Source organism: Podarcis tiliguerta (genome assembly GCF_965153285.1).
Source record: "Podarcis tiliguerta genome assembly, chromosome: 1".
Taxonomy (NCBI): Eukaryota; Metazoa; Chordata; class Lepidosauria; order Squamata; family Lacertidae; genus Podarcis; species Podarcis tiliguerta.
The window spans coordinates 128,507,443-128,526,315 of NC_139534.1; the positions used below are offsets into that span (position 1 = coordinate 128,507,443).

The 18,873-nt window shown below is 47.6% G+C and overlaps 1 long non-coding RNA gene across 2 annotated transcripts; it reads left to right on the forward strand.

The window, feature by feature from the left end:
* The first annotated feature begins 12,828 nt into the window (after positions 1-12,828).
* Positions 12,829-16,368, forward strand: LOC310677845. 2 transcript variants are annotated; one of them, XR_014511484.1, is made up of 4 exons: positions 12,829-12,962; positions 13,628-13,846; positions 14,877-15,709; positions 16,089-16,368. It is a non-coding gene; the product is annotated as an uncharacterized lncRNA (long non-coding RNA). The 2 variants fall into 2 exon arrangements; XR_014511485.1 differs by lacking the exon at positions 12,829-12,962 and having other exon boundaries at positions 13,370-13,846.
* Positions 16,369-18,873: the final 2,505 nt, after the last annotated feature.

Genomic DNA, 18,873 nt, shown 5'->3' on the forward strand with positions numbered 1-18,873 from the left:
AATGAAGTTATATGGTTTTAGCAGAAATGTTGTTAAGAATTATGGAAAAATTGATTGTTAAAGGGCCAAAGTGGAAAATTTAAAGTTAGATTGTGTTAAGATAAATTATAGAACAAAAAATTGAGAAAGAGGGAAAGGATTTGCTGAACCAGCTAATTTGAACTAGAATACAAAAAACGGAGGTGTGAGGAAGTCGAAGAAACAAGCAAATGATTTTGTTTTGTTGTACTGTTTTTCTCTTTTTACTTTTGATGTCTGTTAAATTTTTATTATTTCTTCATTTTTCTTTCTTTCTGTAACTATTAAACATTTAATAAATATTATTATAAAAATAAATAAATAAACATTTTGTGAATCTAACAGGAGAAGAAACTTTTAAAAAACAAATTTTTAGTTTCTTCTCTCACACGGTGAATCAACAGCTCCATTCCTACCCCTGATGGTGGTCTCATTTCCTGTCATGGTGTTTCCTGAGTCTGAGACAGAAGTCTCAGACATAGGCAAACTCAGCCCTCCAGATGTTTGGGACTACAATTCCCATCATCCCTAGCTAACAGCACCAGTGGTCCCAGTGCCCTATGCCTCGGGGCAGATAAAAGCCAGCCAGCCCCAGTCCCAAGTTGCGGGAAAAACATTGTTGGTAGCCTGTTCCTGCCTGCACCCTGTCCTGCTCTTCTGCCGGAGCTCCTGACCTCACCCGACTCCCTGCCTTGGACCCAGCTTCTGATTTGACAGACTGCCTCCCTACTGGACCCTTGACCTCGGACCTCGCCTCACGGTTACCCTCGGGACCAACACTCCAAGCACCCTTAACAAACTACAGTTCCCAGGATTCTCCCCCCCCCCCCGTTTTTGTGTGGAGGTGGGGGGACATCCTTTAAATGTGCTTTCAGTGTACAGTGTGCAATGCAGCCACGAACGTTCAGCTTATCTGGACATAAAAGATGCAGACACAGTTTCCTTTTCTTTTTGGTAAGGAGAGCTTACTGGGCTCAGAGTGAAGAGAAATCTGAGATCCCATTGATGCAATGGATAATGATTTATAGCAGGAGAGCCACACACCTCCAATAAGTGAAATCCGTTCTGTGAAGAAGAAGAAGAAGAGGAGGAGGAGGAGGAGGAGGAGTTTGGATTTGATATCCTGCTTTATCACTCCCCTTCAGGAGTCTCAAAGCGGCTAACATTCTCCTTTCCCTTCCTCCCCCACCACAAACACTTTGTGAGGTGAGTGGGGCTGAGAGACTTCAGAGAAGTGTGACTGGCCCAAGGTCACCCAGCAGCTGCATGTGGACGAGCGGGGAAGCGAACCTGGTTCCCCAGATTACAAGTCTACCTCTCTTAACCACTACACCACACAAGGCATGGCTTACATCGTGCACCATGTTGAAGCCGCAGGGCCAGTTGGATTCAGCCCTGAACTACTCTTCTCCAGTGTGTTTTATTTAAATGAGGATGCTGAAACAAAACCTATTCCCACCCCCCGCTCTCTCCGCCCCCCACCCCTTTGAACTGGGTTGAATGCACATATTATTACGGCTCCCGTCTCTGTTCTCCGTTTCCCCCTTTTAATTTACAAAGGAAATGCACCACCCTGATAGTATAGCACGCACCAAATCAATGAAATATTCCGAGTTTCCTATTCATTAGGCCCCTAAAGCACTATGTGTAAATTCTTTCGCTTTAATTACACACCTCAGGGATGTGCAAGTCAAAAAAAGAGAGAGAGAACAGGGTAGGGGAATCAGTCAGACAAAAAGCCAGATCCCTGCCAAAACAGAAATGGGGAGTTGCGGGGGGGACCCATTAAATTGGTAAACATTTATTTTCAGCTGGGAAATTTGCTATTAATTCATATAGTGGCTTTCCCGGCCGAAATAATGAGCCAAGCTGAGCGAACCAAATGTTCACAGGGAGATGTGGGGAGAACGGGCTGGGGCTTTGCAGGGCATGGCTGGGTGGGGGCCGGAAAATTATTCTTTGCTTCCCCAAGAATTTTGATGTCAGATATTCCCCAGTTGTACTCTGGAAGAGTCAAACTCTTGCCAAATATTCTCTGTGTCGGGCAGAGACGTTTGTTTCGGGATATCTCTGACGGTCAAAATCAGAGAGTGTTGATATTTTAGGGGCCCATTTGCAAAACACACTGACCACCAAGGGCACCAACCACTCGCCGCAACTCTCCCCTATCAGGCTGTACCCCCGCTCCCCCAAATTGTCCCCAAGCTGCAATTATTCTTTATAAAAAAGGGATAGTCCAACATCCTTTTCTCAGTGGCCAACCAAAAACCCCAAAGTGGAATCTCAGAAGAATGTTCAGGGCGCTGCCACTGATCGCGTAAAACAGGCATAGGCAAACTCCAGCCCTCCAGATGTTTGGGACTACAATTCCCATCATCCCTGACCACTGGTCCTGTTAGCTAGGGATCATGGGAGTTGTAGGCCAAAACATCTGGAGGGCCGAAGGTTGCCTATGCCTGTCCTAAGGAAAAGAAAAACCTACATTGTCTTGAAAGACCTACACTGGCTCCCAGTATGTTTCCAAGCACTATTCAAAGTGATGGTGCTGACCTTGAAAGCCCTAAATGGCATCGGTCCAGTATACCTGAAGGAGCGTCTCCACTCCCATTGCTCAGCCCGGACACTGAGGTCCAGCTCCGAGGGCCTTCTGGCGGTTCCCTCTCTGCGAGAAGTGAGATTACAGGGAACCAGGCAGAGGACCTTCTCGGTAGTGGCATCCGCCCTGTAGAATGCCCTCCCATCAGATGTCAAGGAAATAAACAGCTATCTGACTTTTAGAAGGCAGCCCTGTTCAGAGAAGTTTTTAATGTTTGATGTTTTATTGTGTTTTTAATATCCTGTTGGAAGCCGCCCAGAGTGGCTGGGGAGGCCTGGCTAGATGGACGGGGTATAAGTAATAAATTATTATTAGTAGTAGTAATATTAGTATTAAAAGTGGGACATTCCACGATCAGGTCAGAAACTGGGATGGCTTCTCTAAATCTGGGACTGTCCCTGGAAAATTGGGGCACTTGGAGGGTCTGTAATCAAGTATGCCTTGAAACCATTCTTTCAGAGATAGTCTGGAACATTTTGCTGCCTTAGGTTGAAGGAGAAATGCACACAGCTTTGCCACCTGATATCGCATTGCTGCTCATTCACTACTCGCAAGAACCTAGCAGATCTGCTGGCCAGTGGTCCATCTCGTTGAGTATCCTGTTTTCACAGTGGGTAACCTGATTCCTGTGAGGAACCCACAAGGATTCAGGCACAAGAGCACTCTACCTTCCTGTGGTTTCCAGCAACTGGTATTCAGAAGCATTTCTGCCTCCAACTGAGATTGGACAATGGCTAGAGGTCATTGTTCAACCTTTTAAAACCATCAAAGCTGTGGCCATCACCGCCTCCAGCAGGGGCAAGTTCCATAGTGCTGTGTGAAGGAGCACACTCTGCAACGGTATCTTTGCTGGGGGCACTGTCATACAGTGGTTCCGCTCCTTTCTCCTGGGCCGTGTCCAGAAAGTGGTGTTGGGGGATGAGTGTTCAGACCCCTGGGCTCTCACTTGTGGGGTGCCTCAGGGTTCCGTCCTCTCCCTCATGCTTTTTAATATCTATATGAAGCCGCTGGGAGAGATCATCAGGGGGTTTGGGCTGGGTGTTCATCAGTATGTAGATGACACCCAGCTCTACCTCTCCTTTCAATCAGAACCAGTGAAGGCACTGAAGGTCCTGTGTGAGTGTCTGGAGGCAGTTGGAGGATGGATGGTGGCTAACAGATTGAGGTTGAATCCTGACAAGACAGAAGTACTGTGTTTGGGGGACAGGAGGTGGGCAGGTGTGGAGGATTCCCTGGTCCTGAATGGGGCAACTGTGCCCCTGAAGGACCAGGTGCACAGCCTGGGAGTCATTTTGGACTCACAGCTGTCAATGGAGGCACAGGTTACCAGCTCCATCTGGTACGGAGGCTGAGACCCTACCTGTCTGTGGACTGTCTCGCCAGAGTGGTGCATGCTCTAGTTATCTCCTGCGTGGACTGCTGCAATGCGCTCTATGTGGGGCTACCTTTGAAGGTGACCTGGAAACTGCAATTAATCCAGAATGCAGCAGCTATACTGGTGACTGGGAGTGGCCGCTGGGACCACATAACACCAGTCCCGAGAGATCTGCATTGGCTCCCAGTACGTTTCCGAGCACAATTCAAAGTGTTGGTGCTGACCTTTAAAGCCCTAAACGGCCTTGGTCCTGTATACCTGAAGGAGCGTCTCCACCCCCATCGTTCTGCCCGGACACTGAGATCCAGCATCAAGGGTTCTTCTGGCAGTTCGTTCATTGCGAGAAGTGAGGTTACAGGGAACCAGACAGAGGGCCTTCTCAGTAGTGGCGCCTGCCCTGTGGAACGCCCTCCCTTCAGATGTGAAGGAAATAAGCAGCTATCTTCTCTTTAAAAGACATCCCTGCTTAGGGAAGTTTTTAATATTTAATGTTGTATTGTTTTTAACACTTGATTAGAAGCTGCCGAGAGTGGATGGGGAAACTCAGCCAGATGGGCGGGGTATAAATAATAAATTATTATTATTATTATTATTATTATTATTATTAGTGGAGATCAGGTGCCAAGCATTGCAGGGCACACCAAATATCTCCTGAAAGCACCTACGGCAGCAAGAAGCTGAGGCAATCACTGAAGCTGTGTAACCTTCAAGGACGAAACTGTTAGGATTTTTATCTATCGGAGCTGCTGCAGCGAGTACTGTGGTACTATGATTTGTGTGCATCATGTGAGTGTCTGAGAAAGCGTGAGAAAGGAAGTCTGTATTATCTCTTCCTGTTGGAAGTCGGTTTCACTTCTGTTTGTGTCGTAGTTCTGTACTGGTATTCAAAGGGCACAGATGTACTGGTGAAGTCTCTGGATATAGACTGTAAATAAAGTAGTTTTAGAACTAAGATTGAGTCTTTCTTCTGCTTTGGTAAGTCAGAAGATTAGCATGCTCCTCTCAGGAGAGAAGGGTTGCTTGTCACTGGTCTCTCTGGACAGAGGGAGATGTACAGCCAGAGAGGACCACCGGGGAGACGCTCCGAAGACTTTGGAAGTTGGTAGCCTGTTCAGGGCATGTTTCCAACAGAAACAAGTAGCTAGGTGAACAAATGTTCAGGTGAATGCCATGAACGGAAACCAATGTCCCCACTGTGGAAGGACGTGTGGATCCAGAATTGGCTTCCACAGCAGTGGCATAGCGTGGGGGGTGCAGGGGGGGCTGGCCGCACCGGGCGCAACATCTGGGGGTTATGGTTAGGGGGCACAAATCCACGGGTTAGGGGGCGCAAATTACTTGCCTTGCCCCGGGTGCTGACAACCCACGCTATGCCACTGCTCCACAGTCACTTACAGATTGATTGTTAATACTTTGTTTATGGAAGACGATCTTACTCGGCTACAAGGGATCACAGAAGAAGAAGAAGAAGAAGAAGAAGAAGAAGAAGAAGAAGAAGAAGAAGAAGAAGAAGAAGGTATTCAAAATCATTGCTGCCTCCAGCTCCACCTGGTTGCAAATGGGAATGTGCTGGATTTAGCAGGAAAGTATAAAATCATTTGTGAAACTCACTGGGAAAAAGTAGATCTGTAGAAATGGAGGCAGGGGCATTTCAGTGAGATCGTAATGGGAGATACAGCCTCTGATTCCCCCCCCCCCCCAAGAGAGCAGAGTTCCATATAAAAAAAAAGTAAAAATGGCTAAACCAGCAGTCATCTGTATCAGTCACGGCAGCTAAAAATGCAGTCAATATTAGGAAGCAATAATTGCCATCAGGTCTATTTAATGATCGATGCAGCTGATGATCTATATCACCCCACAAAAACGCTGCGGATTAATCAATGCATGAAAGGAAGAGCCCGATTCACGGCTCAGTTGTAACAAAATGGCCTGGACACCCAGGCCTGGGGCTCCATTGGGTGCAACATTTAAAACCATCCATTTTGATCAACTAGGCTGTGGATTGGTTGAGAAATTTTCTGAGTGGGTGGGTGGGACATCCTACAGATGGGTGTGTATGTGTGATGGGATAAAATCCAGTGCTTTTTTTGGGGGGGGGGGGAGGAAACCAGCCTCATTTTGAGATTGCTCTGCATTTTTTCGTCCTCTGGAGCAAGAGGCATCCTCCGCGCTCCCCTGCTTCTCTCTCTCTCTCTTTCTTAGTACTGCTTGAGTAGCTGCTCCTTTGAAATCCAAACATTAGCATCCTATCGCTCTTTCCCTAAATAAAATTTAGCAGGCACATCATATTGGTTAGCAATGAATAAATGAATAAGACGGGCGAGAAACCAGCACACCCCCCCTCCTTCTCCTCCCCACACTTCTATATGAAGAAGCAATGCCCTATTAATTTTGACAGACAAGTTGGCACTTAGTTATTTGAAAATTCAACATGGGATAAAGTTATGCAGCCTTGATTTTCCTGACTCCCCCCCCCCCCCTTTGGCCAGGGGAAGGAGGAAGGGAAAATGAGGATTTGGCTGGGTTTTTAAAAATTTTTTGGTGTGTGTTTTTTTTTAAAAACCACCCCACCAAGCAAGCGCTTTGTCAGTCAGATTGTTCAGCTCTGTGTGGTGTTCCCAGCCACCCTGCTGAGGTTTTAAGGCTGCCCATCACCGCTCCCCAAAGCCCCTCCCCTGCAATTAGACAAAGTCAACACAGCAACTGTTTTGAGAACAGTTCAGAGTCGCAGAGTCGCAGCTACCAGAACCCCACAGCCCAGGAATTCAGAGAGTCTCTGAATGAAATGGCTATTGCAGCTCCGTTGTGTCTGGGCAATTTGTCGCAGGCATTCCTCGCCCCTGCAACCAAACAAGATACACTGGGTGCATTTTAAATTGCTGCGGGGGACGGGACGGGACTGGAAGGTGGGGTGGGGAGGGGGCCCCTGGAGGAAGGAGGTGGTGAGGGGTGTGAAACACAGTTGTGTGGTTTTTTCCCCCCTTTTCTTTTTTTTAAGTCAGCTTGCAGCTAGGAAGCAGTTTCCATGCCTACTACAGCCTGGGCTAAAGAATGTGTTGGTCGCCACGCAGAACTCAATGAAAAAGATGAAGTAGGGAGTTGCAAAGGGGGAGGGGGGGCTGGAGAGAGAGAGAGAAAGGAGGCAAAGCTTGCTTGGCAGGGATGGTTCGGAATCCGCGACAGAGGCCTTGGTCTGGAAGGGCCTCGCTCCATGCAATTTGCAAACATGCCAAAACTTCAGCGGCATGTGATGGATGCCGGGTGGAATGCAGAGGTCGGATGGGGTCTGCCAGAAACTGGAATAGCCTCAGGAGGACTTTGCGTAGTCAGGAGACAGAAAGGGAGAGAGAGGGGAGGGGGTCGTGTCCCCCCCCCCACTTTTCATTCTTTGCAAAGTTGCGGGATAACATATTGGGCGCTATGCCTAACAGAGAATTCGCACGCTGCAAAGCCCCCCAACATTCCTCCGATGAAAATAGGGACGTCCTAAGGAAAAGGGAGATCAAATCGGAATCCGGGACGGCTTCTTAAATCAGGGACGTCCCTGGAAAATAGGGATGCTTAGAGGGTCTGATGCTGCTGCCACCAGGCTCCAGAATGACGTGGGGGCCCTGTGATGCCTTGTCACCACATCTTCCTTCAGACTGCTTTTCTAGTGGCACTGGAATAAGCAAGCCTCTATACAAGGTGTTTTGTAATGCCCTGAAATGCCATATAGCTCAGGCTGTGTCCCCCCCCCCCCCCGGTGGCCTCTGCATAGGCAAGCATTTTTGCTATGTGGAGGTGGAGATGGCACGCATGGTTCTCCCCTTCCTCATTTATTCCCCACAACAACCCTGTGAGGTAGGTTAGGCCTCAAGCGCCTTGGAGGAACAGGCAGGATATAAATGCGGAGAGAATAATTGGGTGCGCTCTTCCCACCTTGGATCAAATCTACGCTTCCAGGTGCCATAAGAAAGCTGCAGAGATAGCGCAGGATAGTGCGCACCCCGGAAATGATCTCTTTCAGCTTCTGCCTTCTGGAAGAAGGTACAGGGTTATAAAGACTAGGACTAGCCGCCTGAGAAACAGTTTCTATCCAAATGCGATTTTGGTTTTAAACGCAGTGTAAGGTAGTCTCTATGGGAGTATATTGTATTTAATTATGGGGTATCAGAGTTTTTAGGGGGCTAACCAGGCTGGGATAGCTGGGATAGCAGGACTGCTGATTTTTGAATGTCTGGTGTATATCTTTTCAATTTTGTTGTTCTGTATGGGACAATGACAATAAAGATTATCGTATCGTATCGTAATGAATAAACAGGTAACGGTGATGCCCCGACAACATTGCGAGAAAGGTCAGTGGCAGCTGCAGGGGCCCGGAGTTGCTTTTAACAGCAGAGGCTTCTTGTCAGACAACAACTCCCATCAACTCCTGCTGGCAAAGCTAATGGCCAGGAAGAGGATGGGAACTGTAGTCCCGACAAGATATGGATGGCATCAGGTTAGGGGACGGCTGCTAAATATGGCAGCTTATTTACCAAGAGCCTGGCCTGGACCAAGTTGAGCACTTTTAATTAAACCTCTTCGGTTTCGGCAGGAGAGAGATGAAAGCGCAGGCTTCAGTTTTTCCTTGTTGAAATAAATGGCTTGAAGAGGATTACCATTCGGCACGGTCCATTCAATGTTTACTAGCGGTCAGCTATAGGGTGCTGCAGAGAGACCGTTTGCACACTCCACCCCGTGGAGCAAGGCGGCTTGCGTCAGGGACACAGGGCACCCCATCGACTAGATCCCTGACAGCAGGGATGTGATCACTGAGGGACCATCTAGGGACCTTGGCTGAACGTGGATCATGAACTCCTTTGTGTCTCTTTTAGTTCCCCCTCATTCATGCAACATTTTCCTCCAATTGCTGCTGTCCCTCAATTTCTCCTTCTTAATCTGGAGGTTTTCTATGCAACCGATGTAGCTCTCCTGTTTGGATTTCCAAAGTACAGTGATACCTCAGGTTACGTACGCTTCAGGTTACAGACTCTACTAACCCAGAAATAGTGCTTCAGGTTAAGAACTTTGCTTCAGGATGAGAACAGAAATCATGCTCCGGCGGCACGGCAGCAGCAGGAGGCCCCATTAGCTAAAGTGGTGCTGCAGGTTAAGAACAGTTTCAGGTTAAGAACGGACCTCCGGAACGACTTAAGTACTTAACTAGAGGTACCACTGTACTAAAATCTGGTTAAATAACATTAGGAATGTGGCTCTTTCCAAACGCCTTACTTGCCACAGAAGAGTAATTAGAGGTATTTCAAGGATAGACACTTTGGGTGAGACTTGGGCTTCCGTCCTTTTGCTTTATAAATGATACAGAAGACACTTTTATTCCACCCTCAACGCAAGAGCCTCTGTGGAGTGGCTAGTTAAATTGCTAATGCACAAATAAACCCAGTTCTGGATTACCAAAGAGGCAGAGTAGGCACCGGGGCTCCACGACAAAATAATATTGATTTGATCTTGATCCTTTTGGTTGGTAAAAACAAAAATGTATTAGGAGATCGTTTGTGAGGGCCCACCTGAGATTTTGACTGGCCAGGGGCCTCCACAGGTTTAATCCGGCACTGATGAAACCACTGGAAAAGTTACTGTAATTATACATTGTTCCTGTATTTAAAGGCAAAACAATAAAAAATTATTGGGGGGGGGGGGAGGAATAGGGAACTTTCAGATTTAGAGAGGAGAAAATCTGGGAAGGAAATAGTTGGGAGAAGAATGCTGCACAGGCAAGGCAGAATTAAAGGAGGCCCAGGAAGTTCACAATCTGTGTTAAACTGAGGTATGGATGGACCCTCAATATCAGGGACTGAGGGCAAGTGTTGCTCTCACATCAGTAGCGTCATGTTGTTGTTGTTTAGTCGTTTAGTCATGTCCAACTGTTCGTGACCCCCTGGACCAGAGCACGCCAGGCACTCCTGTCTTCCACTGCCTCCCGCAGTTTGGTCAAACTCATGCTGGTAGCTTCGAGTACACTGTCCAACCATCTCGTCCTCTGTCGTCCCCTTCTCCCGCATCAGGGTCTTTTCCAGGGAGTCTTCTCTTCTCATGAGGTGGCCAAAGTCTTGGAGCCTCAGCTTCAGGATCTGTCCTTCCAGTGAGCATTCAGGGCTGATTTCCTTAAGAATGGATCGGTTTGATCTTCTTGCAGTCCATGGGACTCTCAAGAGTCTCCTCCAGCACCATAATAACTTCCTCTAATTCCGAGGTTCAGAAGTGAGTGCCACCACATAACCAAACAGCCTCAGTCATGAATTTGTTACATGAAGATTAGCTTCGTTTTGTCAAGGGAAGGCTCAATCTCGAGGGCCAATGGCAGCAGCCAGCAGTGTTCCTACTGTGCCTGCACTGTCCTGACCTCCCCACTGCTTCCTTCCGCCACCTCCTGGATGTTGTTGTTTAGTCATTTAGTCGTGTCCGACTCTTTGTGACCCCCTGGACCAGAGCACACCAGGCACTCCTGTCTTCCACTGCCTCCCGCAGTTTGGTCAGACTCATGTTGGTAGCTTCGAGAACACTGTCCAACCATCTCGTCCTCTGTCGTCCCCTTCTCCTTGTGTCCACCATCTTTCCCAGCATCAGGGTCTTTTCCAGGGAGTCTTCTCTTCTCATGAGGTGGCCAAAGTCTTGGAGCCTCAGCTTCACGATCTGTCCTTCCAGTGAGCCCTCAGGGCTGATTTCCTTCGGAATGGATAGGCTTGATCTTCTTGCAGTCCATGGGACTCTCAAGAGTCTCCTCCAGCATCACATTATGCAGAGCCAGATGGCAGCTGTTGTTTATGTGGGAGAAATAAAAGAGGCTAATGGAGAGGATAATGGAGAAAATAAAAGAGGCACAAGGAGAAGGGGATGACAGAGGACGAGATGGTTGGATAGTGGTCTCGAAGCTACCAGCATGAGTTTGACCAAACTGTGGGAGGCAGTGGAAGACAGGAGGGCCTCGCGTGCTCTGGTCCATGGGGTCATGAAGAGTCGGACATGATTAAACGACTAAACAACAACAATGGAGAAAGCATTGGGATGAAGGGAAGCAGAGGTGTAAGTTCAGCGGCTTCCTCTTTGCAGTGTCCAGAAATGGATGTAACTATAGAATATAACCTATTGAACACAAGAACATCCCGGCTGCTGGATCAGGTCGAAGGTGGCCCATGTAGGCCAGCACCCTGTGGCCAAGCAGCACCCACAGTGGCCAAGCAGATGTCTCAATGGGAAACCCCATTTAAGGCGTCTCCACCCCTATCGTTCAACCCAGACCCCAAGGTCCAGCTCTGAGGGCCTTCTGGCGGTTCCCTCATTGCAAGAAGTGAAGTTACAGAGAACCAGGCAGAGGGCCTTCTCGGTAGTGGCACCCTCCCCATGTCAAGGAGACAAATAAATACACAACCTTTAAAATACATCTGGAGGCAGTCCTGGATCAGAAAGCTTTTGATGTTTGATGTTTTGTTGTGCTCTTTTATATTCTGTTGGAGTGGCTGGGGCAACCCAGTCAGACGGGCAGGATACAAAAAACCCCCCAAATTATTATCATTATCATTGTTATTAGTACTAACCCTGCCATTGCAAATGGGCACACAGACACAGCTGTAGCACTGAATCTGGGTGCCAACTCACTCCACTATTTTAACTGCAAGGCTTGCGACCTTACGCAGCTCCTTTCTGGAGAGTGTCTCTCTTTCCGAAGGAAATCCCTTCCACGCAACAGAACACACCACAAAAAATACGGGTGTTTTGTTTTTGCCTGGCTTGCATTCCATTTATTGGTATGTAGATGAAGGCGGGGGAGCAAGGGAGGCTTATTTGAATTCCTTAATGCAACTTGGGAGGTCAATTAAAATCATAGAAACATTGCATTTTAGGGTTAAAGAGGCCGGGGCTTGCAGGCTTCAGCCTTGTGTGGTCTTGCTGGTTTTCCTTTCCTCTCCTTTTTGCTGAAATCCTGTGGCTCAGTGATGTGTTATTAACGTAAATTGATAAAATAAGAGCACATACTCAGGGTCTCTCAGCAGATAAGGCATAATAAATCTGGGTTAAGTGATCCTAAGTATCAGCTCTTCCCTAAGAGTATAATTGCTTTGTTGCGTCAAACGGAAGTCCAGCTAAAGTACAACAACAACAACAACTCATCATAATAATAATAATGATAATAATAATAATTTTAGTATTTATATCCCGCCCATCTGGCTGGGTTTCCCCAGTCACTCTGGGTGGCTTACAGCATATCTAAAAACATACTAAAAACATCAAACATTAAAAGCCTCCTGATACAGGGCAGCCTTCAAAGGTCTTCTAAAAGTTGTGAAATTCTTTATCTCCTTGACACCTGGTGGGAGGGCGTTCCACAGGGCAGGCGCCACTACTGAGAAGGCCCTCTCAGTAGAGAGCCAGTGTGGTGTAGTGGTTAAGAGCAGTGGACTCGTAATCTGGTGAACCGGGTTCGCTTCCCCGCTCCTCCACATGCAGCTGCTGGGTGACCTTGGGCCAGTCACACTTCTTTGAAGTCTCTCAGCCCCACTCACCTCACAGGGTGTTTGTTGTGGGGGAGGAAGGGAAAGGAGAATGTTAGCCACTTTGTGACTCCTTAAAGGGAGTGAAAGGCGGGATATCAAATCCAAACTCTTCTTCTTCTTCTTCTTCTGCCTGGTTCCCTGTAACTTCACTTCTCGCAGTGAGGGAACCACCGTTCTGCACTTAGAAGATGGTCTGAAGGCTGCCTGCTTCCTTTGTTTGCAGCTCCTTGGAGCAGCTCTTTGGCCAGCCAGAATACACACACACACACACACACACACACACACACACACACACATATACCTGCTGCCGGATCAGTCCCATGGCTCATCTAGTCCAGCATCCTGTTTTCACAGTGGCCATTCAGATGCCTGTGGGAAGCCTGCCAACCAACACTTTGAAAGCCAACCAGTTTCGTGAATATTGCTGCCTCCAGTGGAAGTGAGTTCCATAGTTTAACTACATGCTGCACAAAGAAGTACTTTCTTTGATCTGGCCTGAATAGTCCAGCATTCAGTTTCACTGGGTGCCCATGACTTCTAGTGTTAGGAGAAAGAGAGGAAAAACTCCCCTCTATCCTCTTTCTCTGGGCCTTGCATTATTTTATAAACGCCTTGTCACGTCACCTTGTCTTGTCTTTTCTTGTTCCTGTCCATCACGTAACTTAGGGATTTTTTCTAATTCTAAATGAGTACAGTGGTACCTCGGGTTACATACGCTTCCAGTAACATACGCTTCAGGTTACAGACTCCGCTAACCCAGAAATAGTACCACAGGTTAAGAACTTTGCTTCAGGATTAGAACAGAAATTGTGCTCTGGCGGCAGTGCGGCAGCAGCAGGAGGCCCCATTAGCTAAAGTGGTGTTTCAGGTTAAGAACAGTTTCAGGTTAAGAACGGACCTCCGGAACGAATTAAGTACTTAACCCGAGGTACCACTGTAATGGCAGAGCGAGTATCAGAGAAAGGGGTCGGGCGAAGGGGAGGCAACTGCAATGTTGTTTCGGCTTAGACATGACAAATCCAGCAGCGAAGGCAACGGCCCTCTGTGCATGCTCAGAGGTGCTCTCCACTTCATTGGTTTCAGGCTCGCCCCTGCTGTTTTTAGACAGGTTCCAGGACTGCGCTTAGATGTACCCTTTTCCGTCTGAAAACCTCCGCGTGAATTTGAGATTTCTGAGTCAGGAGTGTGGTGAGGGATTTCTCCATCTTGGTTGAGCTGTTACAATGGCGTTTCCTTTAGAAAGAAAATAATCTTATTCTTGACATGAACTCCCACACGGTGACTGACATCAAACCTGTTCTGCTCTCGGCTGATTTCCACAATGTCTGTTTTACAGTGTCCCCTGTCATAATGTTTTGTCATTTTCTCTCCCTGTTCTCCATTGACTGTCTTTAAGCTTTCTCTAGGCTGGAAAGCTCTGGGAGATTTATTTCAGGGGGCGAAAAACACACACACACACACCAATCTCTTCTGAAAAAGAGAATTTACTCTCTGGGTGGGTCTCCCCCCTCGCCCAGCCTTTTCAAGGGCTTATTCTACCGTCATATGTTGGTGGTAAATACCAGATTGGTAGCAGCAGGAGGATATCAGCGCCGGAAAGGGCAGAAAGCCAGAAGGGACCCAACGGGCGCATCTTCTAGACCGAGAGCAAAGCTTCCACATTTTATGGCGGAAGCACCTCAACCTTCCAAACACAGTTCGGATTTTGTAACTTCACTGCAAAATGCAAGCAGAATCAAATTCTCCCCATCGCTAGTCTGGAGGGGCACTAATTCTCACCAGGCAGGTTCATGTTGCTTCATCTCCCCAGCCCTGGCTTAAGCCCACGGCTTCATTGTTTCTTGGTCATCTCCCTCTCCAGTTCAGTAGACCATCACTACTCCATGGTCCATAGGTCCTGTGGATGATGTCACCACCATGACATCACCAGCTACAGGACCAATCCCCCCCTTTCCCCCTGCCACCTGATTTACATGCTCAGATTCGATTCGCTGCTACTTTCCCGCAGGAGGCTTCAGATGTAGGGAGAGGAGACAATGACTCCAATGCTGGAGATGATTTACACAGCACAAAAAGACAAGAAATGCCTTTTATTTTTTTGGTGTGTGTGTGTTGGGGAGGGGGCTAAATGTTTCCCTTTGATGTTGTAGCATCCCATACATAGGATGAATGGAGTTTTCGCTGGGCTCCAGCAGTGTTGGAACAATTCGGGATGCAGTTACTTTGCCCTCTTCCAGCAGCATAATTTGAAAAGGCAATTTTAATTAAGTCCTGGGTTTTTTTTGTTTGTTTTTGCATGCATTTCATGGTTTCAGTGTGCCAAAGAGTGTTTTCCCCTTCATGTTTGTTTCAGACAGCTGCGCGGAGCAACACAGAGACAACTTGATCTTAACCGATGACGGGGAGGGTTATTTGCAGTAGCCAAGAGCACTGTGTTGGAAGGTGAGTTGCCCACGGTGACATTGTCTCTTGATATTGTTATTTGTACAAACGAGGCGATAAAATAAGTAACAGAGATCTATGAAGGGCCAAAACAAGTCTAGCTGAGAACCGTTCATAGGCCTGTAGCGAAATTTGTGGGTGCGAGAGAGAAGACTTCATTTATTTATGATTTATTATATCTATATAGCGCCAGGTGGGGCTCTTCCACCTGGGAAGGGAGAAGAAGAAGAAGAGTTTGGATTTGATATCCCGCTTTATCACTACCCGAAGGAGTCTCAAAGCGGCTAACATTCTCCTTTCCCTTCCTCCCCCACAACAAACACTCTGTGAGGTGAGTGGGGCTGAGAGACTTCAGAGAAGTGTGACTGGCCCAAGGTCACCCAGCAACTGCATGTGGAGGAGCGGGGAAGCGAACCCGGTTCACCAGATTACGAACCCACCGCTCTTAACCACTACGCCACACTGGCTCTCCATCTAGGAGCCCATCTAGCAGAAGGAAAACTCTGATCCTGAACCTCCACTGCCTTGTGGGACACCTTCGAGAGAAGAAAAGGCTCAGGAGTAAACCTTACACAAATCCAGAGTGGAATCCCTAAGATGGTTGGATGGTGCCTCTTGGAAGTCCATTTCGTTGTCTCTTGAGACAGAGAGATGCCAACCACAACATCAATATTCCCCTTTTTCCTGAAGATGGTGCATATGGTTTTCTTCCTCCACATTTTATCCTCACAACTACCCTGTGAGGTTGGGACGCGATTGGCACTGTGGGTTAAACCACAGAGCCTAGGACTTGCTGATCGGAAGGTTGGCAGTTCGAATCCCTGCGACGGGGTGAGCTCCCACCGTTCAGTCCCAGCTCCTGCCCACCTAGCAGTTCGAAAGCACCTCAAAGTGCGAGTAGATAAATAGGGACCGCTCTCCAGCGGGAAGGTAAACGGTGTTTCCGTGTGCTGCGCTGGTGCTGGCTCACCAGCTGCGGCTTAGACATGCTGGCCACGTGACCCAGAAGCTGTCTTCGGACAAGCGCCGGCTCCCAGCCTCTTGAGCGAGATGAGCGCGCAACCCCAGAGTCGGCCACGACTGGACCTGTTGGTCAGGGGTACATTTACCTTTACCCTGTGAGGTAGGCTAGGCCTGGCCCAAAGTCATCCTGTGAGATTCAAGGCTGAGTGCAGATTCAAACCCTGGTCTCCCATGTCATAGTCCAACCCTCTAACCACTACACCACACTGGCTTTCCCCAACCTGATGCCCTTTGGATGTTTTTGTTACTATAGTTGCATCTACACCATACATTTAAAGCAGATTTAAAGCACACTGCATCCCTGAAAGAAGCCTGGGATCTGTAGTTTACCTCTCACAGAGCTACAGTTCCCAGAACCCAGAACAAACTACAGTTTCCAGAAATCTAACATGTAGTTTTGGCCCAATAACATCCCAGACTGAATCAAGATTTGCTGAAGAACTGGGATGGTGAAGATGCAGGTGACCCCTCTTAGAAGTGGTATAATAATAGTAGTAATAAAGTGATACCTTGGGTTAAGAACTTAATTTGTTCCGGAGGTCCGTTCTTAACCTGAAACTGTTCTTAACCTGAGGTACCACTTTAGCTAATGGGGCCTCCTGCTGCTGCCACCGTGCGATTTCTGTTCTCATCCTGAAGCAAGGATCTTAACCCGAGGTACTATTTCTGGGTTAGCGGAGTCTGTAACCTGAAGCGTCTGTAACCTGAAGCGTCTGTAACCCAAGGTACCACTGTAATAATAATAATAATAATAATAATAATAATAATAATAATAATAACAACAACAACAACAACCCATCCATCTGGCTGGGTTGCTCCAGCCACTTTATGACATTTCAAATTTTGCAAGCTATATTTTTGTTGTTGAAAGCTAGCCTCAAAATCCAGCATTTGCATTTTGGAGTCGGAAGCAGTTCTCAAAATGTGAATTTCTGCTCTCTCGATTGGCTAAATGAATGGATGAATGAAGGTCATCTAAAATCCAGGCAACCCTACATCAAGTCATTGATCTGATACTGTCGCATGTCAACTGCAGCAGCAGCCTAGGAGCTACCACGAAATCTGCGGCTGTCAAATGCAAGTGCTAAAGATCTAATATTATCCACACATCCAGAGAATATTTGCAGAATATTTTACCTTCAAAGAGATAGCCAAGTATTGGGTGGTCTTTCATTGACCGCGTGACTCAACAGGGTATGGAATATTGTCAGATGCTAGACTAGATGGCCCCTGACCCAACAGGCTCATCTTATATTCTTAAGCCCTGGTGGAGAAATTGACGCGTCCAGTGCATATCACTCAGTTTACAAAGTTTGGTACAGTTCTGTTGTGTTATGTTAGTTAATTTTGTAGAATCAGGGGTCAGCAAACTTTTTGAGCAAGGGACCGGTCCACTGTCGCTCAGACCTTGTGGGGGGGCTGAACTATATTTTGAAAAGAAAAAAAAAAGAACGAATTCCTATGCCCCACAAATAACCCAAAGATGCATTTTAAATAAACACACACATTCTACTCATGTAAAAACACCAGGCAGGCCCCACAAATAACCCAGAGGTGCATTTTAAATAAAAGGACACATTCTACTCATGTAAAAACATGCTGATTCCTGGACTGTTCGCGGGCCAGATTGAGAAGGTGATTGGACCAGGTCCGGCCCCCAGGCCTTAGTTTGCCTACCCATAAAGGTAAAGGTAAAGTGACCCCTGACCATTAGGTCCAGTAGTGACTGCTTCTGGGGTTGCGGCGCTCATCTCACTTTATTGGCTGAGGGAGCTGGCGTACAGCTTCCGAGTCATGTGGCCAGCATGCCTAAGCCGCTTCTGGAGAATCAGAGCAGCACACGGAAACGCCGTTTACCTTCCCGCTGGAGCGGTACCTATTTATCTACTTGCACTTTGACGTGCTTTCAAACTGCTAGGTGGGCAGGAGCAGGGACCGAGCAACGGGAGCTCACCCCGTCGCGGGGATTCGAACCGCCAACCTTCTCATTGGCATGTCCTAGGCTCTGTGGTTTAACCCACAGCGCCACCCACTACCCATGCCTTAGATCAAAGACCACCAAGATAACCAGAAGGATATCAAAAGACTTGCTTAGCTGATCTCTGGCATCTTCAGCCAACATATGTGTGCATGTAAAGTCAGGTCCTCACTCCTACAAAGTCCCAGGTTGTTATCCCTTTTCCTGGAATCTTTGCCCCAATTTTGGTTTGTTTGCCAGTGTGGTGTAGTGGTTAAGAGCGGTAGTCACATAATCTGGGGAACCGGGTTCACGTCTCCACTCCTCCACATGCAGCTGCTGGGTGACCTTGGGCCAGTCACACTTCTTTGAAGTCTCTCAGCCCCACTCACCTCACAGAGTGTTTGTTGTGGGGGAGGAAGGGAAAGGAGAATGTTAGCCGCTTTGAGACTCCTGAAGGGGAGTGAAAGGCGGGATATCAAATCCAAACTCCTCCTCCTCCTCCTCCTCCTCCTCTTCTTCTTCTTCTTCTTCTTCGTCTTCTTCTTCTTCTTCTGTTGGTTCGCTCTGGGCTGTATCATCGTATTACGGTTATTTTAAAAAATGAATAAAAACATTCTTTTCGGAAATATAGATGAAATTTGGATTATTATTATTTTGGGGGGAGTGGGGGGAAAGGTAAGGGGAGCAAATTCCTTCCAGCTTCATTTTACATCCTTGAAGTTAAGGCCGTCCAGAAATCCCCTTGTTCTACTTCAGTTGTCCCCCCCCCCCGCCACAAACATTTGGTGCATGACAAACTTTAATGGGACTGAGCAGTCTATGTTCTTGCTTATCTGCACCTCTCCAGGCCTTTGCTTGCGATAACGCTTTCTCTCGCTCTCCTGTAGCACAGAGCGCTGGTTACTATGCCATCCCTTCTGATCAT